Below are 13,934 nucleotides of genomic sequence, written 5' to 3'. Positions count from 1 at the left end.
TATGTACAGTTCACACCATTTATAACGCAATCGTTTACAGTGCAGGACCGGTTATAATGCAGTTTTTTCTGACTTCAGCATAAACTCCCATAAAGCACCACGTATACACGCATACCGATTACTGTGCAGTCCCCCCACATGAAACACCGGCTATAAGGCGGCTGCCGCAAAACTCTCAGAGACGCGGAGCGAGTGCGCTTCGGATCAGCCTGCGAGAGAAGAACCACAGCGTTATGGAGGATGAGACACAGAGTGAATGAACGGGAAACAGTGGAAGAAAAAAAAGAACAAGGGGGCATATGGTGTGTGGAGGAGGAGTGATTGCCTAGGCAACAGAAATGCCTTTGCTCCCTTTGCTCTGGCTGCTTGTTGTGTGTGCGCTGCGCTCTGAAGGGCCACCCGTGTCTGCATGAAGTGCACGTAACTGCTGTTTGGCTCTTCGGTTTTCTGTCGGGAAAATAGTCTCATCGTAGAGCGAGATATTGTGCGGGCGACCTCTATTCCCCAGCAAGTGACAATGTTTTAAGACACGACCGAGCTTTTGCCTTTGCTACCAGCAGGTGGACTTACAATTACAAGCTTGGAAGACTCAGGATAGTTGGCGTGACTTTCCCGATCGCGGACCGGAATTTCGTTTCACACCTGCTGCCCACTGTTTAGGTCAGGAGTGCGACATCTTCTATACGCCCGGTAGCCGTGTTGTCTGGGGCAAACTCCCGCACACTAGGCCTAACGAGCACTAGCTACCTAGTCATTAGTGTCTGCGGACTATCAAGGTTGCGGTTTGGTGCCGAGTCAATGAAACGTAAACTAGGGAGTGCATGTGCAACACTAGATTGGTGGTTCACGGTTGCCACTGTTTTTTGGACATCGTGCCCGGAATTTCAATAGCCGTTCGACGTATAGTTTCTGGCCAGTGTAGTACCACAGCGAAGTCCGCATAAATCAGGAGGTCTGAAAAGTCAGTCGGCGGCTTTCCGCTACGGCACCCTTTGTTTTTGTTTTCTTGTTTCCGCGTTCACTATGTCTACACTGCAGGTCCGCAGACGTTAACCTTTCAACATTGGCAAATTTACGCCCAAGTTGCATGCCTAGATCGTCGGAATCATGCGGGTGCCTGTTGTTCATGTTTTTCAGATGTACAGCCTTTCACAAATGTCGTTTTGTTTGCAGGGCAGCACCGCTTATAGTGCAGAAGCAAGGTGTGTGACCGGGCTAGTTGGTATTCCATATTGACGTGAACAGCGCGTGTAATACACAAAGGACGAGGAAACGACGAGGACTAGCGCTAGTCCTCGTCGTTTCCTCGTCCTTTGTGTATTACACGCGCTGTTCACGTCAATATAGTGCAGATATTTGCGACTCTTGCAACTTGTTATAAGCGGTCCATGCTGTACCTGGTTTATTCAATGAATGTGCTGATATGGGTTTTTTTGCAAATAATGTCCATTTACACATCATTTATCTGTAACGAGACCGGTTGACCAGTATGCCACTGCATCTCATTCACTGGATGTGATCAATGGAATATGTAGGATCCATGATGCAACGGATACATAATTTTTCACCATAAGTGCTGACCCAACCAAGGTGCTTATGATAACAATTGACCGATTTCAAAAATCATACTGCGCATGCGCCAAACCAGTGCGACGCGAGTCCCCCTTGCGGCGAATCGACCCAACTAGTCTCGGTTGGAAAGCAAAGCAGACGCTGCGGCAGTGACGGCAGCGTGCGCAGTTTCTCTGCGGGTATACTGTACGCTGTACGCGTGATTTTTCCAAGCATGCCTGCAAACTGTGTTGCTTTCGGGTGCACACAATACTATTACGAAAATGGAAACTCTAGCTTCTTCCGTTTTCCATTGGCGAAAGTGAGTGCGAATAGAAGGGCACAATCCATTTGCATGGCCAGTCCGTACACGAAGGCGGTTGATTGCGCCCAGTAGTCGCCAGGTCGGCGACGCTTAGAAGCAGTCCTGCGACGTGTTGGCATGTCTCGCTGCGTCTGTCAGAGAAAGCGGTGCAGATTACACTCATATGAAGACACGACGGGCTTTTCTGATCTTAAAAACCACAAAGCATTTTCTTTTCTTTTTTTTTCAATTTTAGGAATCTACAAGCGAGCTATATACAACGCGAGCCTTTAACATGATCAGCCTGCCTTTCTGAGGGAGCAATAACATCAAGCGGAGTGAGACAGCCAAGGTAAACATATACAATAAACATGTGCTTATTATAACGAGGGAACAGCGCACGCTGTTTACGCCAGCGAGATAGCTCCCTCGAACGATTCAAACCGAGGTACGCGCGAAGTACGGCTCGAAGCAGGATTCGGTGCGTTTATTCATGTGATAAACGGCAATGTTGGCACACAAATACGGCCGCAGTTGCTCTTTGGCTCTCGACAGTTGAAGACTCGGTCGTACAGCTTTCGTTATACCTACATACCTAGCTAACATATCTACATCGCAGAAATATACATACAGTACAGAAGCGCTTTACCGTTCGCCCGAACATGTCACTGCATTAAAAGGAAACGAACTTACCCTGCGATGCACTGGCAAGAAGCGCCGATGATGCCACCCGTTGTTTTCTCGTACCACGCGGTGACCTCGTACACGCTGCCCCTCTTCATAGATGGCTTCCAAGTTCCTCTTAGAAGTCCAACCTCTGGATCGGCGGTAGTCGTATTGAGCATTTGATTGGCCACGTAACCTCCATCGTGTAGCGCCCAACCACGATGCGCCTGGCGAACGGTGGATGTGTGAGAGTCCAAGTATTCCCATACGCCGTCGCAGCTCACGGGGCACTTGGAGAAATTTCGCGTCCATCCCGCGTTTGCAAACGGGATGGGCACATTATTCTCTTCAATCATAATAGATTTCAGCGGAAATCCGATAAAACTGAGGCGACGCACAGCGCCAATTGCGAAGCTACACAGAGCACAGGCCACTTGAGCTGCACGCCAGCGTAAGCCTTGTTTTCCAACCGAGCGTAGTTCCTAGGTTTTCCCTGTAGGCGGCGCTCACAATTTTGAAATCGGTCAATTCCAAGCATACATGCAGGGCCTCCTGTGAGTAAAATTCCAGCATTTAATCTATGCTAGGCTCATTTGTGCTCTTACGCCTGGAACAACTCAAGTATAATGCAAAATGTTGGCAGCTGTAGAAGAAAATAACATAGCGAATTTTTCCTGATGCATCTGAACATTTACCGACGTGACAAAGCTACAGTAATCTGTGGCGGCAGCCACAACCATTTTGAAACTTCTGAACAGCTGCACCACTTGGGGCCACTAACAGCACTGGTGCAAAAGCCGACACTACCTGGCTAGAAAAATTACCACACTTGTCTCCCCTATTCCTCTAGTCACCCCGGCTGAATCTCACCCACAATTCAGCACGTGGGGCAGGACAAAACGAAACCATCGCGGCACTCACACTGTAGAGCATGAAGTTCCTCTGGGGGTGGTCACCGCCTTTCTCCTTGATGAAACAGCAGTATAGAGCACTGGTAATGCACTACTGGCGCAGGTTTTCAATGCACCACAGTGCCCTTCCTGTTTGTGTCACAGAGAGCTTGGGGTCCTTGGGTCTCTTCTGGAGACCACTGCCGCTTCTGGTTTTCTGATTAAGATCAACCTGCACAAGGTCGTAGATGAGGTCTTTAGAATTGTAAATTATGATATCCGAATTTCTGCAGCAAAAGAAAACACTCCCATGTTCCAGAAGGCACATTGAGGCATCCCTTCTTAAAGTTGAGACCCTGCATTTGCAACCTCTATTTTAGTTCTTTTGTTTTGAAGCTGCGCTTGACTTTGAACGTGTTCACTATGCACTGTATGTAAAAAAAGCTCATCCAGCACAACCACAGCCCTAACTGGACAGGCAAGCAACGTTAGCTGGATGCTCTGGACGGTTTCTTTATGAAATGGCTTATGTTGACACTGATGGTGGTACTACACTGAAAAATATGCAAAGTTTTATTAATCATTAAAGGGACCGATAACTGGCCAGAACGTGTGATTAGATCCTGGCGGAAATATAAAGACCGTGTATTGCAGGGCATGCTTTTCGCAATTTGAGTAGGATTACATTTTTAAATTGCGTTTAAAGGTAAAAAAAGTATGTCATGCATCCTAGCAGAAGATGCCTGATGATGTCTTAGCGAGTCGTTCTGTTTACTGTACAGTAAAAGCTCGTTAATTTGACTGTCGTTAATTCGGAAAATCGGTTCATTCAGACACGTCATCTGGTCCCTGTAAATATACGCTTCACTCGATGAAACTGGGCGCTCTTCCTCCTGGCATGGTGAAGAGGAGCACTCGGCCAGGAACAGAGACGAGCTGACGAACGAAGCATAGAGAAGGAAAAAGTGAAACCAGAGAGGGCCTGTATTGTATCATCAAACGCATGGAACTCCACTATTACGGCACAGTTTCAAAAAATTCTCATGGTTATGTGTTCGTTGTAGACTTATGCACAACTGCAAAACCACAACTAAATTTCGACCTCTGGGTGGTTTAGCGGCCGTTTAAAGTAGCAAGCTTGAGACATTTGCATTTGTTTGGCACATGATTTGTCACAGTGATATCCGATATGTTAACCTCGTTTCGAATGTACGTTGTGTGCCTTTATTGCATGTGTAACCACCAGTAACAGTGGTTACGAAGCAACATGGCACAGCCTATGCAGCCATGACTGCCCGCTTCAATCCGAAGTCGTGCTTGCTGCTTGCCCACAACCATCAGCCACAAATAAACGGTGAAGTCAGCTATAGCTATGAACCACGTTACGCTGAGAACAAAGCATCAGGTGTGTTTTGTCATTATTGAGATCAGTTGTTTGTTTAGTCACACTTGTTAAGCCTTGTCACCAAGAACTTGAGAGTACATTGTGGAAACAATGTAAAATAGTCACAAATACATTGCTGTCGAAGCATGAGGATGCAAATATAAAGCAAATAGAAGTGCCACTTTAAAAATTACAGGCCACACAGTGCTCAATGACAACTTGATAAATTCGAGGTGAAAGGCACGCGCTTCAAGTGGTGCTGTCATGTTTTCATTTTCCCTGTTCTGCTACCAGCTTACTTTACTCACCCAGCACGTGTGCAGATGTGCCATCAAAACACCAAGCAGCTGATGCAGTATGGATGAATACATCTTCAGGAATTTCCGTCCTTCCTACTGGCAAAGCCACCCTGCAGCCCCCACAGTGCTGCAGCCAATTTGTCAGATGAGCATAGTTTACATAATGTTTTTCAGTCACAGATATACATGCAAGACACAGAAGCATTCTATAGGGAGCTTGCACCAATGGTGGTAATGAGGTAGCACCCATTTCGTTGTCACAGCCAGTTGAGCTTGCAATCGGGGAAGGGCATGCAGTTGTGGGTTGTAGTAGCTACATGCAAAGTATGGCAAAGTTAAAGCCACAGAAAGATGATTGCAACGTCTTCAAGATGCCGAAGGTGCGCCTCAGCGAGCACAAGACGAAGGAGCTATCAGAACAGTGCCAGTGTGGATGACTCTAGCACATAGGCAACCCTGACAAGCATCAAGTTTGTCCTCATTGCTTCCTTTAGGGTAGGCAAATGCACACGAAACGTGTCAGGTTCTGCTGCGACGACCCAGGACCGTTGTGGCTTCATGTGTATGGTCCCTTTTTAACGAGGCCTTCACTGTTTCTGCAGCTGGGTCACTGTACAGACGAATTGAAACAATGATAAAATTAATATTTACCGAGAGCTAGAGCGTCCTTACAACCTCCTCTTGTCATGACCACGATGCTATCGGCCCCAGCTTTTCTCGTAGGCTCGTGTAACTAGCCACTTCTCACAATGTTGTGGCCTAGAGCCGTTTATAACTTCACTGCTGCTGCATGACAAAGCTCGACAAAACATAAGACAAGTAATTCGCAGATGTCCGAGGCGTCGACACGTGACCACAAGTTTACGTACATGATGCAGTCGGCTGCATGAAGTGCCAACGGGTGAGGATAGATGGCTTTTTTCTTTGTATCGTAAGGATCCTTCCAGAAGGATGCTGCTGAGTACATATTTGCTGAACTCGTGCTCCTTGCTCGGAACTACTGTCAAAGATTGCAACCTCAATATCATCAAGGAGATCACACCAGTATGTACTGTACCTACGCTTCTTTCCATGAAACTACCGCACGCGCTCCCAGAAAAGCTTTGCGAAGTCCCTAAAAAGACCGAAACGTTTCGGTAGCTCTGTTTAGTCCACTCACACACGAAACAGAGAAACTCCGAAAGCCAAGCATGGTTTACCTACAAGAGAGAAAGTGCTAGGACAGACGTGATGCTTGTTGGGACTGTCCTTGTGCGTGAGCCATTTACCATGACACTGCTCAAAATAGCTCCTTCGTCTTGACGTGCTCGTTAAGGGCACATGGTAAGGCAAAATTAAAAAAAAAATGACTTTTTTGTTGTTTGCAATTTGGGAAGTGTATCCATTTTTTAATTCTGCATATTCGTGCTTTTCTTTGAAAGTCTTTTTAGTAGCTGAGAACCTCATTTTCCGAAAGCAAGTAGTGAGTGAACACGCACTCAAGACAAGCCCCTCGTATGCACTCCGTGCTTACAGTCCATTTTCTGAAATTGTCGGGTAACTTTCTGCATGCCTGATTTTTCAGCTAAGACACTGGGAAGATGCTGTGTGCCTCTTTATTCACATTCGTGGTTCAGAGCGCGTCTATTGAAGCAATTTTAGCTCCTAGCTTCATTACACCTTGTGTCTGTCATGCCAATCGATAAGTTGAGATGCTGAGGGTAGAGAAAGCCTTCAGCAACAGTATATTTCGTGGCAACTAATATAGTTCTCTTGTAAATGTGAATAAATGTTAGCGACGTCCTGAGGTGCCGAACACTGAACCATGACACTCTGCGTCATTGAATCTCAGTCTTTTCAGCGTCCTTCAAGGCAACTCGCGCACAGGTTCACAACCGCTTTGCTCTAATTGGCATCAATATTATTTGTGATGCAATTAGACAGAACTGTGCATGCAAACTGTGTGGTCCAAATGCTGAGCTAATCGGAATTGTGTCACAAAGTCCTTACACTCTTTCTTTAGGCTCCAGAGTCTTAATGATTGCGACGATGGATGCTTTTTTCTTCATCTAATGATGGCAGTATCGCACGTGCAGAAATACTGAAATCATTAGGATTGAAGCCTGGCCAAAACACAGTAAATTTGCTGAAAGAAGTTGACCACAATCGACGATACTTCGTGAATAGAGCTGCATGACAGCTCACATAAGAAGCAAGGCAAGCAAGACTACAGTCTCCAAAGGGGAAAAATGACTTTGGCAATGATTACCAAGCTTGTAGGTACTAAATAAAATAGTTTAACGTTGTTTGTGGCAAGAGATCCCCTTTCAGCTGTTTTCTTACTTTAATCTTGATTTACTTAAAACTATGTTTTTATTACTTAGCTACCATTATTTTCCATGTATTTCAACATAACCAGTTCATTATTTTTTTTGTATTCAGCGTAAGCGCATACAAATACTGTACGAGAATTGAAATTAGGCACTTCACTGTTTTTGTGTTACAAATTGTGAAAGATGCAAATTAACCCAAAATTTAGGTCCTAATGGTAAAAAGTTAACCGAAAAAGTAATAATAATCAGATTTTAATACATCTAGTACAGTTGAAAGAGTGCCAAATTTGGAAGAAAATTATTATTGTATTATGTGGATAAGTCTATTAGGTTATGAGAAAAACTGCTCCTCGACATGGTAAAAAATGCATGGCATGTATAGGGTTTACCGTGTGCCCTTCGGTGTGTTGTAGATGCAGCAACCATCTTTCTCCAAATTCAACTTCTTTGCCTTATATTGGGTGCAACTGCTACAGTAGAGTAGCTATATATGCTCGCTACAATACAAGGGGAACATATACCACACAGTGCATCATCGCGCCAGAACCTTTGAAGCAAGAGCTGCTTCCGCGCGCACTTTCCCGACTGCCACCTCGACTGGCTATGACAACAAAATAGCCACCTATATCCCCCCCCCCCACCGTGTAAGCTCCCTAGAGGCACGCCGACATATTTTTAAAGATTGAACTCAAACAATGGTTAATGTTGCCCCCAGTGTGAAGAGTTCCCTAGTAGCAAGCAATGTTGCCACAACATTCACGTAACTTTCTCAATGTGGCGGCAACAATGTGTCAACATTTGGTGCTACTAGGGTTATTGCCAGTGTGCTGAAGAATTGAAATGTATTTCAAACACACCTGAATGGAGTGGAAAGTAAGCATGCAGCGGTCTTTTGTGAGGTGCTCAAAGTAATAGCATAGCTTGCTTTGCTAAAAAGCACGCTTATATATGCTTCATCTATTTTGATATGTACGCTTGTGAGCACTACGAGAGAGAACACCGAACACGTTTAATCAACGATTACCAATATAAATGCGACTTACTGAATAGCAAGAGATACATTTTCGCTTGAGCAATTGTTATGAACACTATAGCGCTTGCCAACTGCATATAGTCCAAAATAGTCGTAAAGTAAGCCAGTTGGTATGGATGCATAGTAATGAACAGCACAAAGTATGAACGAGAGACAAAAGGAATAACAATGCAGGACGAGCACAGACTGTCAACTGAAAAATTTATTGCGCAGAACCTTGCCTAAAAGCCGCACAACTTGTGCAAATGAGGGTCCAGTTAGAAAAAAAACAAGTGTAGTGGAGCAGATGCACGAAAGGGTAATAGGGACTGAAGCTTCCGGTGGCAAGGTGGTGTCGGCATCAACGATGAGTTTGCAGGGAAGGAGAGAACGGTCGGGAGATGAAAATTCACATGTTGACACAAGGGACACTTCCGCACGTGAACAATCGATGATAGCGTCATGACGTGAAAGGAAATCCCAACCCAGGATGACGTCATGAGAGCAAGATGGCAGGACGAAAAATTCGACGATGTACATAATGTCTTGGATGATGACGCGCGCCGTACACACAGCTGAGGGATGAATGCGTTGCGCGCTAGCCGTGGACAGCACCATGCCAGAGAGAGATGTTGTCACTTTCTTGAGCCTCCGACAAAAGTTCGCGTTCATCACAGAAACGGCGGCCCCGGTATCTACAAGTGCTAGTGCGGCGACTCCCTCAACTTCGACATCAATAACGTTTTGCGGCGAAAATGGAGGCCTTGAGAATTGCGCACAAGTTGCAGTTCTTGCCTCCGGAACTGCACTGATTAGTTTCCCTCATCAGAAGGTGGGCGACGACGCATAGGCGATGGCGACCGGCGACGAGGAGAAGGGAAACGAGCACTTGCTGAGCGGCGATCCGAGTCGGAGTGCCTCTGCTCGGATGCAGATGTGGTGGCATGTTGCGGCGCGTAGGCAGGAGTGCCGAAGGAGGCGTACGCAGGTGTGGGACGGCGGCGGCAGACGCGCGCAATATGGCCAGCGATACCACACGCGAAGCAGATAGGGCGGTTGTCATGAGTGCGCCACGCATCTGATGGACGGAAGAAGTGTGGTGGGGGCCTGTAAACTGGAGGCGAGGCGGGATTGGGTGGTGCCGATAAGGAGCTTGGATGCGGTGGGGGCCGCGCGACCACAGCTGCGTAGCTGAGAGGTTGAGATGGAGCAGGCGTTGCGTAGTCGGAACTCGAGAGGCGGGACGGCATGGAAGTGCGCGGGTAAGGGGCCGGAACTGCAGGGAGGGCGCCACAAATTTCGGTGCGTATGGCCTGCTGCAGTGTCGGAGGCAGGGTTGCGGTGGACGCGAAGTTGCGCACGAAGCGGCGAAAATAGGAGCAGAGGCCGACAAAACTTCTGAGGGCTTTCATCGATGTGGGCTTTGGGAATTCGGCGACAGCTCGAAGCTTATCGGGATCCGGAAGAACGCCGTCTTTTGAGATGACATGTCCCAAGATGGTTAGTTTCCGTGCTGCGAAGTGGCACTTCTTGGTGTTAAGTTGTAGGCCCGCAGAAGTTAGGCACGTGAGAATTTCGTGCAGACGATCAAGGTGTGTCGGGAAATCTGCTGAAAAGACTACTATGTCGTCCAGGTAACACAAGCAAGTCTTCCACTTGTGGCCTCGAAGGATGGTATCGATCATGCGCTCAAATGTTGCAGGCGCGTTGCAGAGCCCAAATGGCATGACATTGAACTCATATAGGCCATCGGGCGTTACAAAGGCTGTTTTAGGGCGATCACACTCAGCCATGGGCACCTGCCAATACCCAGACCGCAGATCCAAGGATGTAAAGTACTCGGCGCCTTGTAAACAGTCAAGAGCATCGTCTATTCGCGGTAGCGGGTAGACGTCTTTTTTCGTAATCTTGTTTAAGCGGCGATAGTCAACGCAAAATCGAATGGTGCCATCTTTTTTCTTTACCAATACCACAGGTGATGACCAAGGACTTTGAGAAGGCTGTATCACTCCGCGTTGAAGCATGTCATCCACTTGCTCCGTAATGACGCGGCGCTCTTCGGCGGAAACGCGGTAAGGCCGCTGTCGCAGGGGCGAGTGGGAGCCGGTGTCGATAGTATGACTGATAGTCGTGGTGCGGCCTAACGAAGGTTGTTGACAGTCGAAAGAAGAGATAAACTTGTTAAGGAGATCAACAAGTTGGCGGCGATGAGAGGGGGAGAGGTTTGCGTCAATGGCGTTGTCGAACGCTGACGAACTTGATGGCTGAGATGCGGGAGTGATTGTGGCGATGTGACAACATGTGGTGTTGCTGAGATCCCCAAACAGACCTGGAGCTCCGCTCTCGCAAGTTGGCCGAAAGACCACCGGACAACATGACTGACGCAGTCACTACCCAGCACCTCCACCAAATGTGATGAGGTTTATTCGAGTAATGAAGTTGCAACGAGGTCGCAACGAAAAAAGGACCGTACGGCAACGCAATGCAACGCTGACGGAGGCGGTACAGGCTCTCGTGCAATCAGAGCGCGGGTCGTCTTTTCGTCCTCTTTCACAGGCGCATACTCGTTCGTGCATCTGCTCCACTACACAAGTTACGAAATCAATGAAGCTGTTGATTTTGTAACTTGTTTTTTCTAACCGGACCTTCACGTGCACGAGGTGCACGGCTAATGCTATTCAGGCAAGGACTTGTGCAATAAATTTTTCATTTGACCGTCTGTGCTTGTCCCGCATTGTGCTTACTTATGTCTCTCGTTCTTACTTTATGCTCTTCATTACTATGCATTTAGTCACTCTGACCTTTAAATGCTAATTTCAGTGCTTACACGCGTACGGCTGACGACTGTACTGTAGCACAAATTGGGCAAGAAAAGCATAACAGAAAAGCCTTTTGCTAAAAGTATGCAAACATAGGTATTCCAGTGCAAACAAGATGCGGACAGAAGGGTGAGACGTAACTGTGTGCTGGTCCTGTCGTTACATGTCAACATTCTGTCCTTGTCTTGTTTGCGCTAAAACGTGCACATGCCTGATGAGCTAGTCAGATGAGAAATTCTCCTGCATGGTACCTGGAAATCCTTCCATCAGCAACCCCACAGCACTGTGATAATCACACCACTGCCACACAGCAGCGTAATGTATTCTACTACATGCTGGCAGCACATTAATGTATAAAAAGCGAAACTCTGGCAGAATATAAAGTCTCACATTGTACATGCAAGTTTTCATAACCGTCAGATGTCCAACGTGGTTGCTGGCTGGTGCAACATTATTGACACGCGAAGGCGACGTGCATATACACACACAGATTCTTTTAACACCTCTCCCTACACAAGGCAAACACACGATTACATTTAACTAGCTCAAGCCAGCGTTCAAGCGCATAATAAACACTTCACCGTGAATGTAGGCTCATTATCACCATTTAGGTGGTTGGCTAGGTGAACTGAGCCACGTTACAAATTATATAGCCCACGAACGTGAGCAAAATGCTGCCCAGCAGCAAATGGCGCTGCAGGCTTTGATTTATCAACAACAAACGAAGCAAGCGCCACTTGCGTCCTGCAGACTGCAATGCACACAAGAAAAAATCGATCATCATACACATTCATGTTCTCGCACTTGTCGCGAATTCGCTCCCGTAAGGCCGTGCCGATGCGCCATGGCTCCGCTCAGATTAGCGTAGTCAAAGCGAATCGGTAACGCGCACAATGTCGTCGCTCGCAAAGGTGCGTAAGGCTGCCTCTTTACGACGCCACGTCTGAGTGCGGTAACAGAGCCTTGCGCTGAGTTGCATACTTTACATAATAAGCTGTCCCACTTACCTTTAGTTTCTTTCGCACTGGCGTGTAGCAGCTGGCCACGGGCGTCAGCCATGGAGTCATTCGAGCGCCCGCACATTTCGTTGATTCCTTGAACGACTCGTGCATCATCGGCACTCCGAGAACAGCAGGAATTGCGCGCAATCTTTGCACACCGCACAAACGAGGAACGAAGCTTCCTTACGTAAATTTAATGCTTTTACCTTGAATCTTCTTGTGGACGAGAACACACGCGAGACGCTCGCAAACAAAGGCAAACAACATCTGGCTTCGGCTATGGATGGATCTAGCTTGAATTGTTGTTCGTGAAAAAGAAAAAGAAAACGTCGCCGTGTGAAATTGTTAGAGAATGCATGTTATTGGGCAAAATAGTTGAAATAGTAATGACTTGTCTTCAAGAAAAATTTATACGAGACAAGTTAAATACTTTTTCAGTAGATTTTTTTTTTCTTTTTGTTCTAGCAGACGACAGGTTTCTACTGCTTGTACCACGGACGTAGTAGTTCGGCTTTACGATCGATGCTTGTCGCCGAAACAAAACTCTGCAGTAGTTGTATGTACAGTCGCCCATTTTTTTAACCTGAACGCGCGAGCGTCGACCGCCGAGTTGATAAGCGCCGTACAACGGAGTGCAGCGGCGAAATGAACGAGAATACGCGCATGCGCGCTATGAGCAGTCATGGGCAACTGCCGTCTGCTAGGCTTTTCCGCAGACGGCAGCTGTCCAAGACTGCTCATTGCGCGCATGCGCGTATTCTCGTTCATTTCGCCGCTGCACTCCGTTGTACGGCGCTTATCAACTTGGCGGTCGATGCTCGCGCGTTCAGGTTAAAAAAATGGGCGACTGTTCGTCCTCAGTGATTAGCAGGATGACTCCAAAGCAGTAACACTTTTACGTAATGCAGTATGTGATCTTGCAAGGCATTATTTTTCTCTTTCACGCAGCCATGATCTATTACAGCGCTGTGTGTTGTTACCTTCCTCTGACATTTTCAGTTGCGCTGTTCGTATATTCATTTATGACCTACCAACTTGCCCAGGTTTCCACGCTTCATTATGTTTCGTTGCGTTGAAGCAAAGGGAAGCAAGTCGGCGTGATCAGCTGATGTCGCCGCTACGCGCGGCACTGCCGTGTGCTTCATTTCCCGCGTTGAATTCGTGATCGAGAGAGACAGCCACGGAGGAGAATACAGCTAGACGCAAGGGTTAACGGCGTATCACTCCAGTTTCGCGCGATGGCCGACTATTTAATTGCAAGAGAGCCTCGGGGAACAAGCTTCAACTGCTTGCGTAAATTACATTGCTTGTGTGTAAGCATCAGTGTATTCATACGCGAGAGATACGAGAAAAGTGTGAGGCGTAGATACGGTCCCAAAATATATGCCCGCAATAATAAGTATGATCTCATATTGAACCTACTATGCACCCCAGATAGCGCGTAAGCACTTTCATCTATTAAATTAGGAAGATGTCACGACCAGTGTGCGGGTGGCGTAGCAGGCTGAAGCAGCAGGCTCGCGCGTCGAGATCACGACTTGTTTACGTGGGTTCAAGTCCTACCTAGTCAGTTAATGTTTTTTTTCTTTTTTTTTCATTTACATTGATGTACTGCTATTCCTGTTAGCGTGTTGGGTGCTGAAACTTAAAACTACAACAAAAAACATTAGGCTAGATCATGTGTATGGCACTGTGT

The sequence above is a fragment of the Rhipicephalus sanguineus genome, chromosome 6, assembly GCF_013339695.2.
Source record: "Rhipicephalus sanguineus isolate Rsan-2018 chromosome 6, BIME_Rsan_1.4, whole genome shotgun sequence".
NCBI lineage: Eukaryota > Metazoa > Arthropoda > Arachnida > Ixodida > Ixodidae > Rhipicephalus > Rhipicephalus sanguineus.
Note: the sequence above shows the minus strand (reverse complement) of the source record.